The sequence below is a fragment of the Polypterus senegalus genome, chromosome 8, assembly GCF_016835505.1.
Source record: "Polypterus senegalus isolate Bchr_013 chromosome 8, ASM1683550v1, whole genome shotgun sequence".
In the NCBI taxonomy this organism is placed as follows: domain Eukaryota; kingdom Metazoa; phylum Chordata; class Cladistia; order Polypteriformes; family Polypteridae; genus Polypterus; species Polypterus senegalus.
The window spans coordinates 155,721,391-155,749,214 of record NC_053161.1 but is presented as its reverse complement, the minus strand read 5'-3'; the positions used below and the strand labels follow the sequence as shown (position 1 = coordinate 155,749,214).

General features: G+C 39.9%; 1 pseudogene; it reads right to left on the bottom strand.

Annotated features, from left to right (window-relative positions):
* Window positions 1–10,596: 10,596 nt before the first annotated feature.
* LOC120534784 lies at window positions 10,597–10,715 on the bottom strand (annotated as a pseudogene).
* Window positions 10,716–27,824: the final 17,109 nt, after the last annotated feature.

Here is a 27,824-nt window from a genome sequence, read left to right as displayed (position 1 = left end):
TACGCTCACCGTGCATTAGCTGTTAGGTGGTGAAGGGGTGAGAGAGAGCCAATCAGAGATGGGAGATGATTAGGAGGCCAGAATAACTATGCTATGGTGAGCATTTTAGCCTGGACTTAGGGATAAACCTTACTTTTTATGAAGGATGTCCAGGGAACTTTTATGACCACAGAGTCAGGACTTCAGGTTTACATCTAATATGTAGTCTGGTGCTGTGTTTAGAGAACAGTATCCCTGTCACTGCATTGGGGCATTGGGATCCACTTTCAGATCACAGGGTAAGTGCCCTCTATTGGTCTCAACAACACCTCCTCCAGCAGCAATCCTAGCTTTTTTCTAGATAGTCTACCATCCAAGTACTGACAGGGGCCAAACATACTTAGCTTTAGACAGAGAGCTTGTTCTGAAGTGTATGTGGTATGGCTGCTGGCTCTCCTCTCTTTCACTCAGTTGGGGTTGAATTCTGGTTTGTTTTGGCTTGATTGTATGTAAAGTTATTTTCTTGGTTGTAAAAGTTAATTTTTGCCTTGTCTGCTTATACTTATATTATCATTTGTAATACTTGTGGTTAATTTTTTACTGAATATTTACTTTGTGTGACTACTGGGTGATTTTTATATTTAATATTATGTTTGGTGTGTTCAGTGTAGTCATTTTTACTTTCTCGTATACATGGTATAGAGAATAGGAACCCTGAAAAAATTTGATCTTGAGATTTTGATGAATCTTGACATTTTTGTCTTTATATCAAAAATAAGGAATCCTATCAACTTTTGGGCCACTTCCAGCAACCGTAAGTGGTACTTCCCTAAACACGTTTCAGATTTTTTCAAGTAAACTATGGTTATTAATAAAGATATATGATTCAAATTTTGTGTGGAAAGTAGAAATGACAAAAAATAAATAGATGTGAAATTTGAGAAAAATCCCACAACTGGAAATGGTAACTGAATACAGTTACAGATAGATGATTCAAATTTTATATAGATATTTATAATGATAAAAAGCAAACAGATATGAAATTTGAGAAAAATGACTCAATCGGAAGTAGTACTTTATTTAAACAACCATCAATTTTTTTTGTATTATGGAAATATAAATGTGTAAACAATATTAAAAACTGTATTCAGTATAACGCATATTCTTTCACTAACTTAATTTTATTGTAATTTATACATCGTCAGTTTAACAATACCGTGTAAACATTGGACATGCCATGTAAACATAAAGATGTAATGGGAACAATAAGCTGCTACATCCCCATTTGTATTCTTGGTAATACATTTAATTTTACTTTTTTTTTTGCCATCATTATCATAATTAAATGTAGCTAAATGCAGTTTTATGTATAGCAATTTATTGCAACAAATATAATGCTAACACTTTTTATGTTTTTAAGTGAATATAACTCTTTTTACTTTGCATGTAATCATGAAAACATTTCACCACCGTTTGACCACCCTAAGTGTGAAAATAGTATTTTAATATAAAGTTTGATTATAAACCGATAAATGATTGTGTATTGATATTAGATATGATGAGAAACAAGATATGATATTTGAAAAATATTGCGCAACTGGAAGTGGATCTGATAACCTTTACCTATATTCTCAGCATACGAGAAAGTCGAGTGGTGTACCCTCCAAATTTTTTTTATTGAATATTTATGCTGAACACTGACTTGTTTATTTTTAGATTTATTATTAATGTATATTACTACTGTCATTTTTTATTTAATATTTTTTTAAATGAGTGATTAATAATTTTATTTTAATATTTATTATTATTTCCAGGGTGTGTCCACAGTGGTAATTTGTTATTGTACATTTTTTACACACAGCTGTACCATGAATTTGCAGCAAAATGCTACCACTAAATTAAAAATCATTGTGAATTAAACTGAGTGCTAGTAGATCCAAAATTGCTCTATCAGGCCTTTCTGTGTCAATGGTTTTGACCCCTTAAAGTTTTAAGCTTTTGAATCAGTTTCCTCTTTTGCTGTGTGTTTTACATACTGAAAGAAAGCTGAAGACATGACTTGTCCTTTTCTGTCATAATCTTGCCAATGTTGTATTGAGTGATTTCATCACCTGCACATTATAATCCCGGCCAGCATTACACCGACTATATTTGTATGCTAGCTACTCCTGTAGCCACCTAACAGCTCTTTGCTCTCTGTGAGCTTTCCTTCTCCCATAATAAATGGAGAATAGCTGAATGTGATCTTTAAGACCGTGCCTCCACTCTGAGCAACTGTTGATTCACATCCGATGCCTGACCAGGGGCCTCATGTATAAACGGTGTGTATGCACAAAAATGTTTCGTACGAATGTTTCCATGTTCAAATTGCAATGTATAAAACCTAAACTTGGCAGAAAAGCCATGCACATTTTCACGGTAGCTCCAACCCTGGCGTACGCAAGTTCTCCGCTCAGTTTTGCAAACTGGCGGCACCCAACATCAAAACAGTGCTACTGTTCCAGTGTGGTTATCCTTTCTTTTTTAGATCAACATCCCTGACACGGCTTTATAAATACACTGAAATTAACCGCATATTGTTTATTAGTTTAATGCATCTGATTGTAATTAACCTGTAACAATATAATGGTCAAACTATTCTAAATACCATAGCTGCTTTAGCATTGTTGCTCTCACTGCACCTTTTTCTTTCAACTGCTCCCGTTAGGATCATCTTTTTCCATATTACTCTCACTGCACCACTCAGGAGTATTTATATCACTGTATCTGAGTGGGGAATCGCAGCTCTACAGCAGCTGACTGGAAAGAGAATTATCGGTATACAGCATCAAGCACACGCTGCCTCAGCCGTGCTGTCTGTTGAACTGCTCTCATACGGCAAACGCTTCAGAGCCTTTCCTTGCGGAAACAGTTTCATCCCAAGAACTATAAACTCAATCAATCAGTCCAATTGCTCCTTGTAGAACGCTTTGTACTTGAGTACAATTACCTCACTTTAAACTTGCGATACAGTTATAATATTGCACAACCTGAGCCACTTTATAAAGTGCGCATTTACATATGATGACGATAATTTTAAGATGAAATACAGTAAAATATGTTTTATTATACAGATAAAGCTGTAACTTCATTTTAATCTATATTGTTAATAAAACATGTAAGGACATGGTGCCGCAGCGCTAGCGAGGAGCTGGCACTCCGTTCACGGATTGTTCCTGCCTCATGCTGTATTCTTGCTGGGGCTGGCGTGACACTGAAAGGATAGATGGATAGAATAATTAAACATGTATTACGAAGATATTTCAGTGTTCCTTAAGTTTTGAAGAATCGCCGTTCTAAGCTTACAGATGGCGTAACATCTATTACAGAACTGATTGTGTTGTGATTGGGTATTTAGAGAAAGAAAAGTAAAGACAGGAATTGGGGGTTAGTAGATTTGAAAGATACAGTACTGCTGCAATTAATTATTTAATCGAAGGTTGCACACGGCGCAGCAAGCATCTTGTGTGAGGCATGGACAATCACTGCGCCACCGTGTTCCCGTGTTTAATAACATGCTTTAACTCCTATCATCATGAAAATTATATCAAGTATACATCTCAGTATTTTAATTATTCAGAGAGCTGTAATATTACAAATGTAATGGATTCTGTGTCCTGTCGGAGGAAGAGAAGCACGTACTGATTCACACACAGAGCACATAGAAGATCAAATACAAAACAAAGCATTTAACATGCTACTTTAAATTTACTAGTTTCTCAAATCTGATCGTAACTAAACAATTTTAAAATGAAGTTTATGATCTACTTTAATGACAAAATAAACTACGTGATTAAAGTGGGAATTTCGAGATTTTACATTTCGTGCTTTTTTCCCCCACTCTGTGTGGAAACACATGTTCATAACACAGCAGAGGTAAGGAGGTTCACCAAGGAGTGGATGTGGGGTCCATCAGTGTGGGGGGTAGGGAGTGCACTTTCTGTGAGTGCGGAAGTTCTGTTTAAGAGGAGTCTGTGGGTTATCACTGAAGTCATGGTGGACAGGTTGTGGGCTGGGAGGAAGTACCGCTTCATTAATATCTATGTTCCGAAGAACATGAAATATAGAAGAGAAGTGCTTGGGGTGCTGATGGATGTATTACTTATAGATAAGGATGTGGTGTTGGGTGGGAACTTCAATGTGGATGTGGAGAAGTCGCTGGACTCTGATTATACGAGGAAATCTGATACAACTTATAAGAGAATTTGGTTTGTGTGATGCATACTGTAAAAAGGTGACGGGAATGACTGGACATACTTAGAATAATACAAGGGAAGCATCTAGTAGACTGCATTTTTTTCGTTGTTTCTTCTGCGTTAGAGGTGAACTGCTGTTTGGGTCTTGTGTGGTTTGCAAACCACTCTATGGTTCAGTGTACCTTTGAAGGGGGAGGGCCAGTATTTGGTAGTGGTTTTTGGAAGCTGAATGTTCAGCACTTGTAAGATCAGCAGTTCCTCCCTCCTCTTAAAATACATATTCACCACAGCCATGTCCATCCTTTTGGCAAAATCCACTATCCTGTGACCTTCTTCATTCCTCTCGTTGACACCATACCTACCCATCAACTCCTTGTCTCATATTCCCCCCACACACACAAAGTGAAACACTTTTTTCCTCAGAGCCCTAACCACCCGATTGGACATGGGAAATACTAACCCCAAGTACAGACAGCATTGCAGAATCTCTGTCTTCCCTATGGTTGCTTTCCCCACCAAGGATAGCGATCTGGCTGTCCACAGACCCAGCTTACAACCCACCATCTGCAGCTGCTTGTCCCAATTCTTTTGACCACTCTCCTGCCTAGTACACAAGTTCATCCCACATAAGCTCTCCATTCTGTCCCTCCACTTCCCAAAATACATCATGTTCGACTTGTTCCAGTTCACTGTAGAACCCATAGCCTTTTCAAAATCTGCTAAAATGGTCAGTCCTTTCTGCAAATCCCCCTCCCCGGCAGCAAACAAAGTCTCACATCATCCACATAGATGGCAAGTTTAGCAGCTACACCACCACTTCCTGGTAAAACCGGTCCCAAAAAAGCCTGCTCCTCCCTGATCCACACCGCCACAGGTTCCAAATAAATAATATATAGCAAAGGAGACAATGGGCAACCCTGTCTCACCCCGGCCCCCTGTGCCACCTGTTCACCCGACCACCCATTCATGTTAACAACACTCCCAACCCCCCGTATATGACCCTCAACCATGCCATAAACTTGGGCCCAAATCCAAAACGCTCCAAGACTTGAAACAGAAAGGCATGGTTTACCCTATTGAATACTTTATCCTGGTCCAGGCTAGCCACAATTAACGATCTGTTCCTATCTTCTGCCCGCACAATCGAATCCATCACCGATGCCATATTCCACCAAATTGATCGTCCCAGCACACCACAGGTCTGATCAGCCCCAGTTATTTCTGCCAATACCTTCCTCAATCTCCTTGCAAAGACCTTGGCTAGTAACTTATAATCAAACCCGAGCAAGGTAATCAGTCTCTAATTTTGCAGATCAAACTCATCTCCTTTCTTATAAAGAAGGGAGACAACACCGGTTGCCATCATTTCTGGCAACCTTCCCTCATCAAAAATGGCCTTATAAATTTCCATCAAAAGCAGACCAGGCAATTCCCAAAAAGTCTCATAAAATTCCTTAGGCTGTCCATCCTTCCCCGGAACCTTGCTCCTCTTCATAGATTTCATAGCTTCTTTTAGCTCCTCCAGTGTTACCCCCTCCTCCAAAACGGTCACATCTTCTTCCCGGACCGACACTTTTACTGATGCCAAAAACTCCTGTACCATACCCTCCTGCCCTACCCTGGGCGAAAAGAGCTCAGTATAAAACTACTGATCCACCTCCAACACTTCATTCTTATCCCTACAAAGAGCACCATCAGCTCTTAAACCACCCACCACACTTTTAAATTTTTTCTAATTGCTCGAAAGAACCCGGTCCCCCCGTATGCCTCCCCCTCCAGTATTTTGCCCATTCAACCTAGAAAAATATCTCAAAGCCCTCCCCTTCACTATTTCTCCCAGCTCCCTTTTAACCTGCCCCACCACCTCACAATCCAACACCCCTCCCCTATTCAGGACCCCATATTCCTTACACAATCTTTCTGGAGCAGTACGATAACTCCACTTTCCCATCGAGATCTACGAATCCCATAGCTCCTCGCCACCAAACCCACTTTCAATTTCAAACCCTCCCACCAATCCAAAATGGACACACCCCGGTGATCCTCCTTGATCCATCCCTTCAGCAGCACACTCAAGTCTTGTCTAAACTGTTGGTCCTGCAGATGCAGAATGTTCAGCTTCCAGAACCCTCTCCCAAAAACCGGCCCTCCCCCTTTCAAAGTGCACTGAACCATAGAATGGTCCGAGAACCAAACAGGACACAAACAACAATTCATCACTTCCATTGTAGAAGTAACAAAAAAGTAATCTAATCTACTAGACGCCCCTCTAGTATTACTCCATGTGTGTCCCGTCATCCCCACCACCTTTTTGCGGTACACATCACATAAGCCAAACTCTTAAGTTGTCCCAAAGAGACCCTTGTATAGTCAGAATCAAGTGGTTTTTCCATGTCTACATTGAAATCCCCACCCAGAACCACCTCACTATTCATTACCATTACATCCCATAGTGCACCGAAGACTTCCCCTCTATATTTCACGTCTGTTGGAGCATAAACATTAATGAAACGATACCTTCTCCCAGCCCACTCCCTGTCATCCATGATAACCTGCCCCCTACAACCATCACTACCTCAGTTATAGCCCACTGTCCCCCTTTGAACAGAACACACACAGAAAGTGCGCTCCCCACCCCCCACATCGATGGGCCCCCACCTCCACTCTTTGCTAAATCTTGTCCTCTCCTCCGCGTCTTGAACATCCACTTCCTGGACAAAACAGACTTGGAAAGGCAAAGAGCCCAACCAAAAAAAAATAGCATGCCGCTTATCTCTCCCCTGCAACCCCCTCACATTAATTGTTGCGCAAAACAAAATTAAACCACAAACCACCCTAAAAACCTGTCAAACCTCCCCCAGAAAAAACAAAGCCCCCGTTCAATGACCATCTCCATTTCCTCCCCCCCAGCCAGGCCTTGTAGCCAAATCCCCCTGGCCAGCTTCAACTTCCACCTGCACATCCGGAAGTGACTCTGGCACCACCAAACCTACAAGGGTTAACTCCCCTAAGTCTACCTGGCAGCGGTCCTCCATGTTGTTCACACCACTCTTCTCTCTAATATCCACCATTTTAGAACTGTTTCTGGCCCCCTCTTTGGATATCCTCTTGCTTCCAACAACCACTCTTGTCCTGAGGCTCAACCGCCCCAGCTTCCGAGAGGTTCCCCATAGACTCGAAATGACCAGTGTCTCCCACTTCATTGACACCTTCCAAATCCCCACAAGAAGGAGTAGTTTCCTCCACAGTAGTAGTTTTCCTTCACCTTCTCCTTCATACCCCTCCAAAACTCCTCCCTTCCTTGTTGTACTCGTTTTCTCTTCCCATAATCTTTTTTTACTTCCTCCTCTTTACCCCTTTGATTATACCTTTTTGTCTAATTGTTCCTGCAGTTGAACTATTTTTTCATGTTGCTTTTTCTTCCTTTGCCTCCCTTTCCTCTGGGGAAAAAAGAGTTTTGTCTTTTCCTTCACTAAATCCCACCATTCGCTGCTTGTTTGAAAACAATCTTTAAGTGTAGCCCACTCTTGGTAAGCCACCTTATACTCTTCATGTATTTTAAGGTCTTTTAACAACTCCATTAAGTTTCCAATATCTTTTCCGTCTCTCTTCCCCCCCCCTTTCCAGCTCTGCTGTTATATAGCGATGGTCCAAAAAAAATTGCAATTTGTGTCAACTGCTTTATACAATGCTCTCTCAAAAACAGTATATAGGCTATATGGGAATTTTTTTCCTTTTCCTCCTTTCCACATATGTCCTGCACCTTTCCCACCGCCTTCCTTAAAGCTGTCTTAATTGGTGGTCCTGCATGATTCACCTCAATAACCTAGAGTTTTTATCGAATCTCTTCCTTTGGTGCTCATCTACTACACAGTTGAAGTCTCCGCCTATAATTACATCTGGTTTCCTTGCTATGATCAGGTTAAGCTTCTGGAGCAAATAAAATCTTTCATGTTTTCCGCTTGGAGCATATATATTTAAAATTTCATTTTCTCCCCTTAATTTCAATTTTACTGCAATAATTCTTCCTTTTACTATTTTCTCAAACCTTACTTGTGTAATCTCTTTACTCTTTATAATGAGACCTACCCCCGCATTTTTGTTTTGGTTTGTTCCTGAAAAGTAAGTTTTCCCTTCTTCTTACCCCTTTCTAAATCTTTGTAGGATTTCTTGGATGGTATCCCACATTCTTGTAAAGCTATTACATCCGCCTCAATGTCTTTCATAAATCCATAAATTACATTTCTTCTACTCCTTACTTAGAATACTTCTTACATTTATTGATGCTACTTTCATTTTTGGGAAAGGAATTATATTTCCTTTATGGTCTTCCTTTTCTTTCTCTTTCTTTTCCTATTCTTTTATATCCTTTTTCTTTGATCTGCGTTATTCTCTGAAACGCCTCCACTATATCCTTAAGAAAGGGTTGCTGCTTTCTGCCACTTCACCTTCTGTTACTTCTGCCTCTGACACCGATAAAGGACCCTCTTTATCACTCGAGAGGTCACACCACTTGTTTTCATTTTCCTCCTTTCCTTCCTTTATTCCCTATATTACTTTCCTTATTGAGGGTGCCTCTTCTAAAATACTTTGTATGTCCTCTATTTGGGACTTGGTCTTATTGCTTCTTCTAGCATCCTTTTGTTCTCGATTATCCTACTGTGTTTTGTCTCCATGAAGTCTTGTCTGCCCCTTGCTTGCCACTGCTACTAAGGAGAGCACTTTTCTTTCTGTTTTTCCCTCCAATTGGGGTTTGAAACAGGAAACACTTTCTTCTTCATCTTCATCATCTTTACTGTCTTCATCTTTTCTATTTATTTTTTATTATTACTGCATTGTTTTGCCCCCTTTTGCTAATATTTGCAAAGGACTTTTGGTAGTCTCTGAAGCTGTGAGAGGGATCTCCACAAAGCTTACAGATTACTTTCTCCTGGCATATTTTCCCACTATGCTCTATTTGGTTGCATTTACGACATTTTTCTATTTTACATTCTAATGCTATGTGGCGGATTTGGTCACCCCTCCTACACATTTTAGGTTTGGCCAGGATAGAATATTACTCCCCTAGCAGCTCTCAACTGAATGGTGAGTGGTAAGTGTTTTATTGTTCCATTCTCATCCCTTTTCAGTTTAACCTGGAAGCTGAAGTATCCTGTTTTATCCCATTTTCATCCCTTCCTACTGTTCCTGTCTGAACAGAGCAAAACTTGCTCAACCAAAGTTTTATATCTTCCATCTGGACCTTTTCATTGAACGTTGCCACATTTACCACTTTTTCCTCTCTTTGACCAAAGGCCTGTATTACGAATTTACCTAATAATGGATCTATTTTATTTTTTCAACCAGTTTGCATGCATCGATCTACCATTAATGAAAACCACCTCAAAAACTTCCTTACTTGGAAGTGCGAAAATAAAATCCACTTGCCTGGGGGTGAAGTTCAGTTTTCCCAGAAGAATGCCAGTGGTAAAATCCTTCCGATCCATCCTGTCTCCTTTCGGTAAGCTGAAGCGCAAAACGTTTCTTCGTTCATCTTCCGTTGTTCTGTACTACTCCTATTCCAAGGCAATCTGGATCGCCACTGTTAACTTTTTTGAGCTCCTCTTTCAATCCACCAAAAGTGAGTTCTTCACCACAGAGAGTCAAAAAATCAGAAGAAAAAAAAAATACTATTCCTGCCACGCACTCAGGAGTCGGCTCCAAGCGGCGGACCTGCCTGCCTGCTTTTTTTACTTTGTCAAGGGCTGTGAGGCGTTCCCTAGTCTCTTTCTTTTTCACAAGAAACCAAATGGAGGACTGAGCCATCCAATTCAATCCAGCCAAAAGGCAAGGATGAGAAAGGCTTAAAAACCACCATCACCATCTCCAGCCCTGCCCCTAGATGTACACAAAACAAAGGAGACGTCAGTGAAGAGCAGTGACTAGCTAGATATCCCTCGAGACACCACGTTCACAACTCTTCAGACACCACGTTCACACCTGTTGGAGATTGAAGATGAAAAGGAGAAGGCACATCCTGGCCCGCCTGTGTGAACAAGGCCTCGAACACAGGGGGCGCTGCAGCGACATCAGACAGCCTGCAGGACTGCTTCGTGGTTTCTGGGAGCTTAATAAGGCTTCCTGCTAGCGGTACAGGCTTGGTCGTCCGACACTACTTCACTCACCCCACAACAGCGGCCTTCTAATTCCGAGCCTCGCCTGACATCTGTTGGAATGCAGGAAGTACTACAAGCAATATCAGAGTACAGGCACATGGGTTTGAAGGAACATCTATTTATTTATTTATTGAATCAATCCTTCTCTGGTTGAAGTTTCTTTCCTTTCCCTCATAGTAACCAAACCCCAGCAAAGGCTGCTGGTCTGTTTTTTATACCAGTAAAGGAGAAAGTGCATCGCTCCTAGAACTACTGCAATACCATGTCGATGCGTAGAGTGGACGGAGCAAGCCCCTATTCTATCTCCCCGTTCCAAAAATCAATTTAATATATGGTTCCCAGATTTACTTTAAGACCAACCTAATACTCCATTCTCTTCACAACTTTCAGGGGTAAAGACATATTATTATGAATAATAATTAAAAGTAGTCTAAAAGCATGTGAAAAACAATTCAAACCAGTAAATGAGAAAATAACTGCATAGTTCAAAAATACTTGTACCCCACTCCTATGCAGAAACCCTTCTATTTCTTGCCATACTTGGTTAACCCACAGACATTCCCAGAAGGCATGCTTTATGCTCTCCTCCTCATTACACTGTGGATGTGGGCACGCCGGTGACCTAGAAAGTTTGTCTGTATAGCCTCTGTCTTACTGAAACTCTTCCCCATAGCAGGAGCCAGTTCAAGTTCTTGTGACGATTGTTCATTTATTTTGGTTGCACTTGTTTCCATACCGGTGTTGGGACCGACACTACAGATGGATACTGCGATTCTTACTGCTCACGTACTGATAGATACAAACTCTTTTCTGATTTCACCATATTTACATCTTGAAAGGCAGGATATTTCTTTTTCATGATTTCCAACTGCTCATAATGCCATGGGCGGTCTTCAGCATGGGGAACAGCATTGGATTGAAATGAAATTTTGAGAATATCTTCACACCATAGTCGAACTAAATATTTGTGCTTAATCTTCTCTTGCATTAACAGAGTTTGACACACAGTAGCATAGTAAATGCAGTCAAGTTTCAGCTGAAGGTCAATGACACCACTTCCTCCCGTGTCCACTGACTTCTCCATGTCTACTCTCCTTACTGATTCATATTTCCATCCCCAAATAAAATTAAAAAGTATCTTCTTTAATCGTCTACTGAAAAACCTTGGCAGTGGGTAGACTATCCCCAAGTAAGTGCAAAGTGGCAAAACCTCTGCTTTAATAACCAAACTCTGTCCCACAAAGGACAGGTAGCGTGTGGTCCATCGACCTAAGCGTTGCTTAATTTTTGCGAGTCTTCCCTCCCAATTTCTGTGCACACTGTCTTCTCTATAAAAGTTAACTCCTAAGATTTTAATGTTGTCAGGTTGAACTGCGAGTCCATCTAAGGAGTCTGTTATCTCTCTCTCTCTCTCTCTCCATTTTCCTAACCACACAGGGGACATATCAGATATTAAACTGATAAGAACAGATTAAAAAAAATATATATACTTTATTTACATATATATTTGGGTAATACATATAAAACACAATCTAGTAATCTTACAATCCATAGCAATTTACTACCTCAAATAGAATCAACTGTATTCAGCTATAGTCTGATACAGTCTTTCACTATCCATTACCTACTACACCTTATTTATATATACATAGGATGTGTATATATATATATATATATATGTGTATATATATATATATATGTGTATATATATATATATATATGTGTATATATATATATATATATGTGTATATATATATATATATATGTGTATATATATATATATATATGTGTATATATATATATATATATGTGTATATATATATATATATATATATATATGTGTATATATATAAACCACAATCCTTTACAATATTACAAGCCATATTAAGTGTTCTGTCAATAACAATTGGTTATTTTCGACTACATCCAATACAGCGTTCCACATTCTGTTACTATTTACAAGTTATTGCAGTCTCGACTTGGTCTCCGTCTCTGAAGGCTTGTCCTCAAATAGGGGGCTTTGCCAAGGACTGCAGTAAAACAAAGGTTACGTTAAAAAGGTCTCTTGGAGGAAGAGGTGGCTTTGAAATATCCTCAGTTCTTCAAGGAGTCCAGGATAGAATAGTCTCTGAGGAGGCTGTGGATGTATCTGCAGCAGTCCTGTATTGTCATTCTTTCCCTCCTGAGGATGAGGCGGTTCCTGGCGACCCATACAGTGTCTTTCACACTGCACATGAGACACCATGCCACCAGGCTTCCAGTGAGTGGGTACCTAGGAAAAGTTATAGAGCACCAAATAGTGCGAGAGATTGTCTCTGGGCACTGACTCTTCCAATTCCTCTTCCAGGGCGTCAAAGAGTGACTGTGCCACTGGGCATTCCCAGAAGAGGTGCAGTGCGTCTTCTTCCCGCTGGATGCACCACGGGCAGTGTCTAATCTGCACAGATTCCTGGCATGCATGAACGAGCAGAGGGGCAGTCCCCCCGCATGGCCATCCACGCCAGGTCCCTGTGCCTGTTTGTCAGTTCTTTGGAGGCTATGTTCTCCCAGACCACCATGGCTGTCGCTAATGGTAGGATTCCGATAGGCTCCGTCGTGTCTTTGGCTCTGATGAGCTTGTAGATGGTTTTCGATTTCCACAGATCCGGCTTGACTCCCTGAAGTCCGTGTACCCTTAAGAAGCAGACAAGATCCGTGTAGAACCATGGAGCGTCCCAGTTGTCCCAGCTGAGCCTTTTCGAGACGGGCAGGACGAAGAAGCAGGACATGGAGTTTCCGGACAATCCGTTGCTGTACTCCATCAGTGTTTTGCGGATGCCGTTGGAGGCAAAGAGGGCCCTGTGCAGGGTGGGGATGTCGAGAATGCTTTTCCCACCCTTTAGGGGTTCTTTGTACATGACTGCCCGCTTGACTCTGTCCATCTTGGAGCCCCAGATGAAGTGAAAGGTGATGGCATTGCAGACTGTGGAGAGTGGTGGCCATGCCTGGGCTGGGTACTGCAGAATCAGGAGGATCTCGTTCTGCAGCACTAGCACTTTGCCTTCCATGGTGAGGTCCCTGAGGCTCCACAGCCCGATCTTCTGCATGACTTTGGCCAGTCTTGTCCCATGTCTTCAGGGCCGCTCCCTCTCTGCCAGAACCAGCTGCCCAGGTTCTTGACAGAGTCCCGTCTGATGGTGAAGGGGGCAGAGGGTGCCAGGTGCCATTCCCCGAGGAGTGTTGCCTCTGACTTCCCGCTTTTGACCTTTGCCCCCGAAGCTTGTCCAAAGTCTTCGCAGATCTCGCCCAGCGCCTTCATCAGTCTCTTGTCCGCACAGATCACGGTGGCGTCGTCCATGTAGAGGGAGCATCTGATCTCTCGCTTGTCTGGTCCCGGTGCAGTGATCCCTCTGATCTCCAGTCTTCTTCTGATTCATTCCATCAGGAGCTCTATGCAACAGACAAAGAGAAGAGGGGAGAGAGGGCAGCCTAGTCTTACCCCGGACAGAACCGGGAAGGTGTCAGTTTTCCAGCCATTCACCAGCACCATGCTGGAGATCCCTCAGTACATCAGGCTGATGTACGAACAGAAAATGTCACCCATTCCGAGACTTCGCAGGGCCCCAATCATGAACTTGTGGGACACTCAGTCGAAGGCTTTCTCTTGATCTAGGCTGACCAAGGCTGCAGTGATGCTGCGTTCCTTCACATAGTGTACCAAGTCCCTGATCTTGGCCAAGCTGTCGGCGATCCTGTGTCTGTGGATGCCGCAGGTCTGGTCTGGGTGGATGACCTGTCCGATCACCTTTTTTAGCCAGTTGGCTATTATCTTGGCCAGGATCTTGTAGTCCACGTTCAGGAGGGTGATGGGGCACCAATTTCTCAGATTGCATCGCTCTCCCTTCTGTTTGTACAAGATCGTGATCATTCCTTCTCTCAACGACGCAGGCTTCTGCCCTCCGCCAGCATCTCCGGGATCCACGGTTTTGTTTATACCTGCAAGGAACCGGTCGGTTGCATCTGCTTCAGTCATCTTTGGGGAGTAGAGGCCGCTGTAGTAGTCCCAGACCACTCCCATCACTGCCTCCTTCCCCATCTTGATGACGCCTCCCTTGTCTCGCAATTCTTTCAGGGGCGTGTGGCCAGAGTGGAGTTTCCTAAAAAAAAAAGAAGTTACACTTCTCACTAGAGATGCACCAATATGGAAATTCTGGGAGATACCGATAACCGATATGTTTTTGTCCATCTTTGCCAATACCGATGACCGATATATTTTTTGTTTTATTCAGGTATGAATGTTTTAGTTATGCTTAAAATATATTGCTAATTATCAAAGAAACAACAGTAGCATTTGAAACAGAGATTAACTTTTTATTAGCTTGCTGAATATCTTTGCTATATAAGCAGCAAATACTTCATGCTGTGGAAAAAGAGAGCAAGATATGGCTCATCTCTATAGAAAAAATACTCCAGGCCATGTACAAAAATCTGCTTAACATACAAATTCTGACTAAGTTAAGCACATCAAGACACCATGCCATTACACAACATGACATTGGGTATATTAACAAAAAAATGAATGCATATTCTTTGTGCGATCATCGACATATATTACTTTAAGTAAAACTAAAATAAAGGGTACAATGAGGCCAGTAACCCTGAGCTTAAGTTCTCTTCTTTAAAAGTACAACTGGTAGGTTTTTCTTAACAAAAAGAAGCATTTCTGCCTTTTCACCAGCAAGCCAGTTTTTCTTTTCATTTACTATATTTGACACAGCTGAAAAAAGGCGTTCACTGTCTACACTGGTACAAAGTGCCAATACTTGATCACTGCCAAGGTTGGGAAATGGGCTGCATTGCTTTTCCAATACTGGAGGGCGCAGTTATTTCTGGAGATAGGGGGCTCTCTGAGATAGTTAGTTATTCAGCTGAAAAAAAAAAGTTTACAGATGTTTACCTATATTAAAATAAAATAAATTATTATTAGGTTGACCAGATTTGTGGTAAAGAAAAACAGGACAACCACCTGTACCAACCACCACCATTAATAAAAATTTGTGATGTTGGAAGCTTCATGTATAATGATTTGGGTCATATAAAGGGCATTCTGTAGAAGAGATACAGCACAAGCTGTTCCAAAATGAAACACTCTAATGCAGGTGTACCTTGAAATGTTGAGAGACTGCTGTATATTTCAGGGTGATTTTGTCTTAAAGTAATGCTTACATTAAAACTGGAATAAATCTTGTCTTAAAATCTTTTGCAGTTTAGACAGAGGAGACGCATCTTTCACAAGGTATAAAACTTGAAACTGCATTCTACCATGCAGGCAAACATGTTCCTCCTTTTTGCTAAGTACCCACTAAATTAAATTCCTACACTAATTTTCCACAGTGATTCGACTACTGTATCTACAATGGAAAACCCACAAACTGCACCATTGCAATGACAGTTTTGTAAGCAATCTGACAAATATAAATTGTAAAAACCTGACGGAAAAAAGCAAGGTGATGCCGTTAACGTGCTCCTTTTCTTCTCGGCTAATGTTTGCAGAGCAGTTTGCCCCACACTCTTAAGTTATGCACAGTCCCAGCAAGCCACCTCATAGTGCTGACTAAGTTTCCGGTAAATACAGGACGATACTGATTGGATATTTGGAAGCTGCAGTGTATGGTTTGTGTTGAAAACAAAAAATTAAATCCTTAACAATTTTTTTTCCCCATTCAGGATGTCGGGTCAACCTAATTAGTATGATTATTGTTAATTTTATAATCCTGTTATTCTACTTTGGCGGGAGTTAAATGTGGTTTTGCAGCCACATACAAATTTTCTTCAAGAATTTCTGCATATATCTCCAGCAATGAAGCAGAAACATCTCTCTGAGTGCAAATCTTTTTCTCTTATGGTTAGCTATTACTTTCACCATCTCCTTCACCAGCTGACATCTCGACCAGTTGTTTCTGAAGTGCTTCTTGCACTTGTTTTTTGGTATTTTGGTCAAAAAAATCAATCTTTGTACCGTGGACTCAAGGACAGTTGATAGATAGTATAGTGGTTCGGAGAATACACTACTGAAGTGTGGTTTTCACCGTCTGAACTCCGAAATCTGTCTTGACACACTTTTTAAGCAGACGTGTAAGCACTACAACAGACGGAATCATGTCCGCAATTATAGATGAATGTGCGCGTATGTCTTTAGTAAGTTGCTCGAATGGTTTGAGTAGAGTAATCATGTTTTCCACAAGTCCTCTCTGATGCACCATGAGAGAGGCAGGAAGCTTGTATTCAGCACCATATGCAGCAAGAGTGGGCTTCTGATCCACAAGACTTTTCAGCATATAATACGTGCTGTTCCAACGAGTAGGGATGTCCTGCTGAAGCATTCCTGTTGGGGTACCAAGGTCTGTTTGTATTTCTCTCAGTCGTGAAATAGCGAGCTGTGAGTGCTTAAAATGAGTAATTATTCGCCTCCCAATGGCAACACAATCGGAGATGCTTCTCTGGCTCAATAAGCCTTCATTTACGACAAGCTGCAAAGTCTGAGCCATGCAATACTATCCACTTGCAGAGCCACAGCACCATACGTCTCCGCAGTTTTAGACCTGCAGTTTTAGACCCGCGGTTGTAGACCCGGAAGTGACGTTTCAGGACTGACTTCGTAACATTACTTTTGGAAGGTTTCAGCCAGTCTCGGCAAGTAAGTCTTCTCCAGGTCAGAACTGCTGTCACTGCAGTTTGAGGACGGAGAATCGGAAGATAACTTTTGGAAGGTTTCGGCAGGTCTCGGCAAAGCTCAGAAAGTAACATCGGGTGTATTATCGACTATATTTTAGTTACCCTTTTCTTTGTCAGGTTCGTTATTTGATTGGTCTACTCCCGCACCCTATATAATAACACACACGCATACATAGATACATATATACTCAGACCTTAACCACAACAGTGCCCTATGAATGACACACACACAGTTGGCTAACTTTTAGCACTTAAAAGTAAAAGAACCACACAAATGCTTTAGGTATAACACAACTTGTCACTCTCTCAGCACATCAAGAGACTTTTTTACTATCGGCACGGACAACATGCAATGTTTTAAATAGACCTCAGACCTAAATATTACTTTTGGTCTCCAAGAAAATATTAAAACATACAAAGACTCAGTATTCTTGACTATAGGCCATTTATTAGCCAAGAACACCTTCTCGCATTGCCCCTAACTTTCGAGCGGCGCCCTCGCTCTTAGCCTTAAAACCCCGCAGCGTAGAGCTAAATGGCAAAATCTCTATCTGCCTCAGGTGCTCTTAGAAATCTACCTTATTACTTCAATCACTCTAGAAATTAAGACAAAGCATAGAAAGATGAAAACAAGTTACTTTTTATTAAAGAACAAATAATAAGTAATAGAAAATAAGTTCGATAGTAAAGTCTGGATAAAATAGTCTTTAAAAAGCTTAATGAAAGGAATCCGTGATGTCAAGGATGAAAGTCCCAGGCGGCGGTTGATTTAGCAAACGATGTTCATGAGACTGCTGTTAACTGACGATCGGATGAAAACTGGTTAAACGTGTCTTTGTTGTATTCTCTGACGTGGCTCTTTCATCGTCACTGTTTCTCTTCTTCTGCTTCTGACGTTGCTTAAAAATGAGGCATATTTATTATAAAGTTCCATGCCATGGTTTCACAGCACATGAATGTTCCATGCACCTGATTGGCTGGCTGTCAATATGATGAATGAATTTTGCTCCCCAGGTAATAAAGTTCTTTGAGATTGCCTCAGTTCTTCCTTTCTCAGGCTGTAAACCCCATTGATGTCCCAGATGTCCATCTGTAAAGTAATCAATAGCCTGAGGTATCAGGTCAGGCTTTCTTTCTCAGGTTGTAACTGTTATAACAGTGAGGTATACAAAAGAGGATATGTCTTTTTATTATAATGCCTCCTACATCTGAATTAATCTTGTTGGGTTTGAGCAAAATATAATACAGAATAAAATGTAGATTTTATACACCATAATATCGGGTGAAGGACCCGTTCAGAAATTAAAAGATAAAACTGAGAAGGAAAAACAGTACAACAAACTAAATAATACGCATCCTTGTGAAGTTCGGAGGGTTTCTGCCATCACGTTGTGTCATACATCAAACTAAACAATACGGATCGTTTCTGTGAAATACACTATTAACATTTACGTTGTGTTCGAGTCTGTGGGAACCATTCAACATGTTGATAAAATTAAAATTGTTAGGATTTGTGTTATTTAAAAATAGTTTTTCTTTTACATTCATGAAACGAAATATACAATATAATTACAATGTTTGCACCACGTTAGATTTTAGTAAAACGTTAGTAATAAAAGTGATTACATTTTTTTACAATGTGCTATGCATGCGTGCAATATTGTTCTAAACCAATGTAGAGTAAACATTTTAGCCAATCTAATATTTTTAAACATGTGAAGAAAACGGCAATACATATTCTACACTGAATTATGCTATATATTAATTGCCTTACATAGAACTACTCTAGTTTTTGACACTTATTATTATCCATCCATTTTCTAACCCGCTGAATCCGAATACAGGGTCACGGGGGTCTGCTGGAGCCAATCCCAGCCAACACAGGGCAACTTATTATTATAAGCCACCAAAAAATATTAATAACCCTAATTTATTTATATAGCACCCTTGCTATGCCCAAAATTCAGAAAGAACAACAAGACCTATATAACATTGGCTACTGTGGACGAAGACTTCAGACAAGACAGCAGGTGTGGTTATAAAGCAGCTTTATTTTGCAGAGTCACAGTGAGAAGAGTTTCAGAAGAGCAGACAATCAAATACTGTATATATGACAGTGTCAGGGCTCTTCTGAACCCCGTCTATTGGGTGGGGCAAAGTTTTTATACCCCTAGAATGCGTGATTTAATATCATTATGAAATGTAACAGTTCAACACTTTTATTATACACAATCCTTGAGCCCCTTCAACGCCCCTTATGCAACTTGATTTCTTGGCCCCTTTTGTTATGGCGCTCAGATGTAAGCTAAGGGAAAACGTGATAAGGCAGACTCATGTGTGGAATACTTAGGCCTTGAGTCCTTTGGACAAATATTTTTCTGTTTTGCTCAGAAAAGCATGCTTTTACATCAGACATGAATTAGTACAAGGGAACGAAGAGAACATTCATTTTCAACACTACAACTATCTCCACTAAATAAAGAAAAATCCAAGATATACAAAACATTCAAATAGAATAAAAGACAATAATCCAGACTAAAATACAACATATAATGCTACAAAATATTTTTGAACAAATAGAATAATTTGTGATAATGCAAACCCCGAGTACCTGGACAGATAGGGTAAACTGAAAGAAGGGGCAGAATGTCAGGTCAGTTTAATGTCTTCCTAAACAAATGAGTTAAAAACAAATGAATTTGTTTTGTCAGCTGATCTCATTAATTTTGGGAGGTCATTCCAGTCTGGGCGCTATACAGCTGAAGGCCCTGCTGTCACCCACAGAGTGCAGGTTAGTGAGGGGCACTGAATAAGAGGACCATAGTGGGCAGGTCAAAAACAGAATTTGATATTCAATCCTGTAAGACACAAGGAGCAGTGAAGGTGCAGCAGGATGGCTGTGATGTGCTCGCTGTTGTTGGTTTGTGTCAGGACTCTTGCAGTTGAGTTTTGAATTAGCTGGAGCTGTGATATAAGATTAGAGGTGGCACCTGCCAGTAGTGACAAATGACACATCCTTGGTGCACAATGTGACCTGCACAGGGATAGGAGATTCCATGGCTAGAAATGATAATAGACTATAAAGCTATAAAAAGATGAGTGGAGAATTTAGACAAAACATTATGCTGGATGCTGGCCACAGGCAATTTTTTCAATATATTGAACATCTCATAAATACTTTTGTCATCTGGACAACCTTGAACTGAGACTGGAACAGGGAGAAGGAGAGGAGCAGGTAAACCATTGGTGACACCTCACATGCTACTGGGACATCATGTGCCAAAGACCCCAGCATGTACAGCCAATGTGTCGAATCAACAGTCAATCCACAGAGGAACCAATGACGGTACCTGTAGTGTGTATGAGTGTCTCACTATGTGAACTGTACAGTTATTACAGTATTATGTAGAAAATGAAAATATTCAGTTCTGCTTGATAAACACACAGAATGTGATCTGAGGGTAAAGAGTAAACAGGTTATTTACGTTGCTTGTTAAAATAAAGTGACCATCTGATTAAAAAAAAAAAGTCCCTCAATAGTACATATGTAGCAAAAATGTAATCATAAGTTGAGATTCAACATGATTATTTTTCATGCTTCTCAAAAAGAAATTAAAATATGATGTTTGTAAACTTCTGCATTTGTGAAGGACTGAAGTGTCTAAAACTATCATTGAGTTACTTCAGTAATGTGTGTAGTGACTTAGAAAACCACAATATTACATTATTGCACAGCAGCATCTTCATAATGTCCAAGACCTCAAATCTTTCACTGCTGTACCAAAATAATGTTCTGTCCTCCAAGGAAACCCTAAAAAAAAAACCCACTACATTATCTCCAAAAGGAGACATTTTTACTAATTTTGTGTTTGTTCTGTGATGAAATATTTTTAAAACTTATTTTAAAAGAGTCTTTAGATAGCACTAAGTGGGCTTTTAAAATACTAACATAAGTAAGAAGAACTAATATCAATATTTCAAAATGAGCAGCATACCCAAAAAAAGACTTGCAGTTAAATTGTTTATTTTCAAAAACTACCCACCGTCAAAGGAAAACAGAAAAATCAAAGTATTATAAACTGAAATCAACAGAGCAATAATGCACAATAAAATACAAGTAACAATCAATGTAGCAACAGACAATAATTATACTGATTCATTAAGTATGCAGTTTACTTTAAGTTTCATTTTATCCCGATATTCCTGAGTGAAAAGTTCCATATCATCCTTAAACTGAAAAATAAATAAAAAGGGTTCTTTTGCCAAAATTAAATCTTCAGTTTCGACTGCATCGATGATGTCCTGGAGAGCTCGGCTTTGGTCCTCATTCTCCATCTCTAGAAAATGGGGCTCAGACACGGCTCCTCTGAACAACTGTCTATGTTGGCGCAACCATTTTACTGCAGTGTGGACGTACTTTTTTATCAGTGGTTCCTTTAGATAAAGACCACAAAGAGAAGTAAACAAAACATGTATTTCTACATGCCTGTTTAAATAATATTAGATATTACATATATACCTCCTCACTGCTCTGGGCACTCTCCAGTGCCCCTTTAGTGAACGCCTTTGTCCTGTAAGAAATATTCACACGTGAGAGAGAGAGAGAGAGACAGACAGACCTTCCAACAGCAAAATTCTCCAATAGAATAAAGCACCACCACCTCCTGATCAGGGGTAAATCACACTGCCATGCAGAGGGAAAAAAAAACGAACATTAAAACCAATAACAGATATTAACAAATAATCAGAGACATAAGTGAAAGCTTACAGCTGTGAAGTCAAATGGCACATCCAAGACAAGGCATACTGTGGAGCACACAAAAGAATTATTTCAAATTAATATTGAATCTATTTGCATACAGTACAGTGCACACTCTGCTTATTGCAATTTATTTATTGTGGTTCTAAAGTATTCCCAACCTAAAAAATATGTTTCTTTGATTTTCTCACCATCAACATGAATCCTCCACAATCCACTTACCCAACCAACTGCTGTGGAAGATTCTGAAATTGAAATGGAATCACATCACCTCATTGTTTTAAATATTTCATGTACACACAAATTGGTGATCAAAATTGGAGAACATTTATGAACACTTATTTTTTAAAAACATTGTTAATCTTCATTATTCCAAATTTGAAGGATTAGTAGCTGTGGGTATTATCACTGTTGTACTACTTACAGAATAATCAAGGCACTTCAACAAAAATCTTTGATTTTGATCACTGCATTTCCGTCAAAATAGACACCAGTATCCATTGTAGCAGAAAATATGATTACAACTAAAACTTTTGGAGGGTTACAGTTTTCAATAATTGGTGTCATTGTAAAGCTGAAATATTCTAGAAATCAGACTTGGAACGACAGCTTCTCTTGCAATGGCTGAAATGGTTAGACATTTTGCCTTCATTTGGACAACCTGCTGTCACAGGATTTCAGTCAATTTTGATTGGCTTGCAGTCTTGCAAAGTAATTAGCAGTGCTGCCAAATATATAGGGCTTGTCAGATAATTAGGGAAATTAGCACCAGGTGTTAGAGTAACAACAGTATCCGTGATGTATCTGAAAGTATTTAATTGTGATCATAGTTCATCATATTTCTCATTTAAGTTTTTTTTTATTATTATTATGCTTCAAATATGTTTAAAAGATGAAATATACCTAAAATCTGCCCTTCTATTCCAGTTAGGATAGCTTCCATTAGGTACAAGCAGTGACTCTGAAATTTAGGAAATTGTAAGCTGTTCTCTAATTTTGATTGAGATTATATATATGATAGACAGAGAGAGAGATAGATAATGCATTGTGTGTGTGTGTGTGTTTCTATCTTCTAAACCTACTTTATCCTGAACAGGGTTCTTGGTGATCTAGAGACAATCCTATAAAGTATGGGCTATAAGGCAGGAATAAACTGAACAGAGCATCAATCTATTGCAGGGTGAATTTGCACATGCACTAACACACACACACACACACACACAAGTATATATACTATATACTGTATATGTGCATAGTACGGTGTCAAAAAAAATTTTTAAACAAAATATGAACAGTTTCTGCAAGTATGTTGCGAATTCCCATATTATATATACTGTATATGCATAAATACTATTCAAAATGCACACATACATGTATATATACACAATATGCATGTTGATAGACACACACACAAAAACATTAAGAACTGCTATTAACATCATGCAAAACAAAAAAAGAATGAAAATTTGAACTCCATGCAAACTCTGAACCTTGAACAGTAAACTTTGAACAGCGAACCTTGAACCGGTTCCAAACTATCAAACTTAAGCAACCTGAAAAGCGTCAAGTATCAACCATCTCCCAATCTATAAGGATTGGCTGAATCAAGAAAGAACTTTTGCCTGTCTTTGGGCTTCATGACCTGTGAAACACATTTTGAATATTTTTGAATGTAGAAATAATCACTTCAGAGGGGAATAAACATTAATCTCCACAGACTTAATTACACAATACACGAAGAAGTTAATACATACACATAGCATCCAATGACCAGGCTTCCAAGCAGGAAAAAGCAGATAAGCCTTGAGCGCAATATTATTCTGGAAGTCATTTAAAACATGAAATTAATGATCTTGACAAGTTATTTGCTCATGCTTTATTGTTAATTGATGCAGAATGTTTTTGTTAACTTACTGGAAATGATAAAAAAAGGATCTTAAGTGGTGGTAGCCACGTAACCACAACATATGCATCAACTGCCAGTACATCCTTCCCCTACAAAATTCCACACAATTCAGAGTTAACAAAAGCAATATGGTGTGTTTGTGTGTAACTGTTTGTTAACTACAACCCACCTGTACATCAGCCACCAATGTGAATGCTTGCAGGCAGCTATTTGCAATCTAGAATAGTTGTAAAAGTAACATACTGGTGTTACACCATACATATAAAAACATTTCCATAACCTTTATTTATAGTGTAGACTTACTGTTGCCTCTAGCACTTCATTGTGACCCAAAGTCCAGAAGTCCTTTCCCTGGAGAGTAATGTTCCCAACTTCAGCCACTTTCTCTTCTGGGTCATTCTTGCCCAAAACCCAATCAAGCTTAAAGACCAACAGAAATATATAATGACACAAAAAAGATTAAGTATAACTGCATTAAACAAAGTACTGAATTAATTATCTATGTAGTAGAACATACTATTTTTATTTGTTCATTGCTTGGCTGACAATCCCAGCAAGTTCTACTGGCAGACAGGTCTTGAATCTGATACACAATCGGGTATTCTGTTGTGACAGACAATTGGAAAATTCATTTTCATGCAAAATACCTTTTTTAAAGTTACATTACGTTTTGTAGGAACACTTACCTTTAGTTGAGGCACGGTTCTCCTCCGATTTGGTTTCAATAATCAAAAAGCAAACAAACAAAAGATATCAGAGTTGTGAATCAGAAGACATAAACTTACATCTTGCAATAAGCAGCAAAAACACACCTCTTGTAACTGTTGCAATGTTAGCAAGGGAAGAGGTCCTGTCCATTTCAGGATTTGTTTCCTCTGGATGCACATCTGGATTTCCTGTTTCAATACATATATCACAACGTGAAAATGAACATGTAAGTAAACTAGACAGTAGGAGCACTCAAATCCTGTCTTTTAAAGAAATAAAAATAAACTAACATTTCACAATAGTTTTACATATTGAAAAAAAGATGTCAAAAACAATATTACCCAACATGGCCGGTCCATGAACATTCATCACCATTTCAGACCCAAAAGTCTTCTTTAGCCTGTTTAAAATGTTGTTGTTCCTGTTTTGATTGTAGTGATGAATTCTGTTCCTCGTTTGAAAGAGATGGGTTGATGGCATTGTCATATTCAAGAAGTAGTTCTTTTTCCTCATCTTAGCAAACAGTTGTTCAGCAACCTGACTATTCACCTTCCCAGTTAGCTGAGGTAAAAAGGTGAGTTTCCTCAGGATATTCCTAAGGTTTTTGGTATTGCTCTCATGAAATCTATCATACAGTGCATAATGATCAGAAGAACCCATTGTGGGATGACCTTCTGGATCTGCCATTATCTTTTTAGTGTTCAGCCAAGGTAGGGACACTTTCAGCTTTCCGCATGTGGCCAGCGCTAGGCTGCTTTCAGTAGGTTCAGCTAAACGTCCTTCAAATGGAGAGAAGGGCAGCTTTTCTGGTACCCTGAGATTGATATGTGTGGCAAGACCCCTGGCAAAGTCATAAATGACCACATTCGGTATGTGTTTCCATGACAGCAGCAAATCGGCTAAGTCACAAGGGCTCTCAGCTCGCAGATTACATTTAAGGCTGTAAACAATCCCACATGGATACATGATTACTGCCCATCCACCTAACAGAAAGAAGTCATTTAGATTGTGTGGAGCCGACCCGGACACAGACAGGCGGACATGTTGTAAATCACCACCACACGTTTTATTTACAATTATTTACAATAAATATGGTCACTCAGACCCAGTCCAAACCCCAACACACAGTCCTGGCCTCACAATGCCTTTCTTCAGGCCGCCTCCACACACCTCTCGTGCCTTGTCCTTCTTCCACCCGACTCCAGCCCTGAATGAAGGGAGACGGCCCCTTTTATATTCTCCCAGATGAGCTCCAGGTGATTCCCGACACTCCTTCATTGGCCACGCCCCAGCGTGGCGGAAGTGCCGGCTGTTCTCCCGGCAGCTCTCCGGGCGCCCTTTTAATTCTTCCCCCCAGCACTTCCTGGTGTGGCGGAAGTGCTGAGGTAACAGGTCCCCAAGGCATTGGGGTGCCTCCTGGCGGTGACCACGGGCCCCTACAGGGTGGGGCTTCCATGCCCTCAACCCGTGGCCCCCAAAGCAACCAGGAAGGCAGCCCCCACGTGATCCAGGGTGGGCGTAGACCCACATCCGGTCCCTCACGGCGTTCCGGCCGGGTCGTTGCCCCGGCATCCCTGACAATTGTTACATTTTCGAAATAATACTCAATAATAAAATATGCTACGGTGCACATTAACTTAGCTAAAGTTATTTCAAAGTTCATTTATTTTTTTGAATGCAAGAAATAAATAAAAGACTACACTAGGTGTAATACTTACCAGAGACTGCCCACATTTTTTGAAATATTTTGTCATACATTTGCCTAGACTTAATTTCATTCGATAGTCTAAGTAGCAGGTCACTACATGATCCACTGGAATCCAATCCACACTCCTTACACAATTTTCTTATCACTTCAACCTATCAAAGACAGTTTTAGTGTGTAACCTGGGAGATTGAAAAATGGAATTTTTTTTTCAGTACTCAAAAAAAAAACCTTCTGCTTCAAAAGTTCATCTATAAGTCTGTCTTCTGAAACTGAAATTTCAGCAGCCTCTGACAAAGACTTTGGAGAATGAATCTTTTCAAATTCAGTGTTCACCACAACATTCGAGCGCCGAGTCCTCCTTCCTATACAAGGAGCCCAAAAGTGAAAACTTGGTGGTACTGCAAAGGGATTACATCTTCCACCTAAATCAAAAGTATTACAGATAATCAACATGTAGGAGAGCAAACAGGTATCATGTGTAGTCTAGTATTTGTAATGAAATGGCCAAGACAACATACTTACTGACAACAAATCCGCGACAAATCATCTCCTTGGACAATGCCTCCCAAAAAGTTTCAAAATCAACCTCTCCTCTGAAATTCTCTGGTGTTTTTTTTTTTATATCATTTACTAAAAATAAAGGACTTATGTTTTATTTTGGACAAGTCAATAATGGCTTAGGTGTGGTAAAGTGATTGTGCTGTGAACATTGAAACAGTAATACCTAATATCTTGAAAACACCTTTTTTGTGCAAATCCATTACCACCACTGGGGGATGATCACCACAAGTGACATATGAGTACTTATACTCAAGATCCGTAAGGGCCTCAAAATGTAAATAGGCATGCAGCACTGTGTCCGATGGTGGAAACTGCACACCTGCTGTGAGTTGTAAATTTTCAACAGCTCTGCTCAACAGTACGGACCTAAAACAGGAAACTGAAAATGACCCCTCACTCTATAATTGATTTACACACTTCATATATATCTTTCATTACATGTTGCAACAATATCATGAATTAAGGGTTACACATGGCAAAACATGTCACTTATGTTTTAAAGTGAAAATCAAATAATCAAAGCAATTATAAAACTGGTACCCAGGTTTTGGTTACTTTATAAGATTCAGAACTACAAAAAGACAAGGTTACATGGAGAAGGTTTCTCAAGGTCAGGCATAATGCCAAGTCAAGAATAATGTAATCGTTGAAATTATGGAGGTGGTCTTTCCACTCTTGGTAGCGATAGAACATTCCACACTGTGGGCACTGTTTGCAGTAAGTGGAAATATCTAAAAGATAAAAAAAAAAATTAGCATTTTTTGCAACATTTTTTGCAAAATATTATACCAAGGATTAGGACTTGATACTTGCCTTCAATAATGCACCAGTTGGTCAGTATTTTTGCCTTTCATGTAATCAGCATAGGGTCACTAAGTGGGACAATGCTGGGGCATCTCTGGCACATTGTTTCTTCCGGAAAAAGGCTCTTTGGATAGTGCCTGTAACCTGTTGGTACACGCAAATTCTTTGGCAGGGCAGCAAGTATCTTCTTGTTCCTCAAAATATAAGTCACTATACTCTCTAGTCCCGCACCTTTTTGGAGGATAAACAGAATGGTCACCTTTCATATTCCTTTCTTCAAAAGAACAGAGTCGCT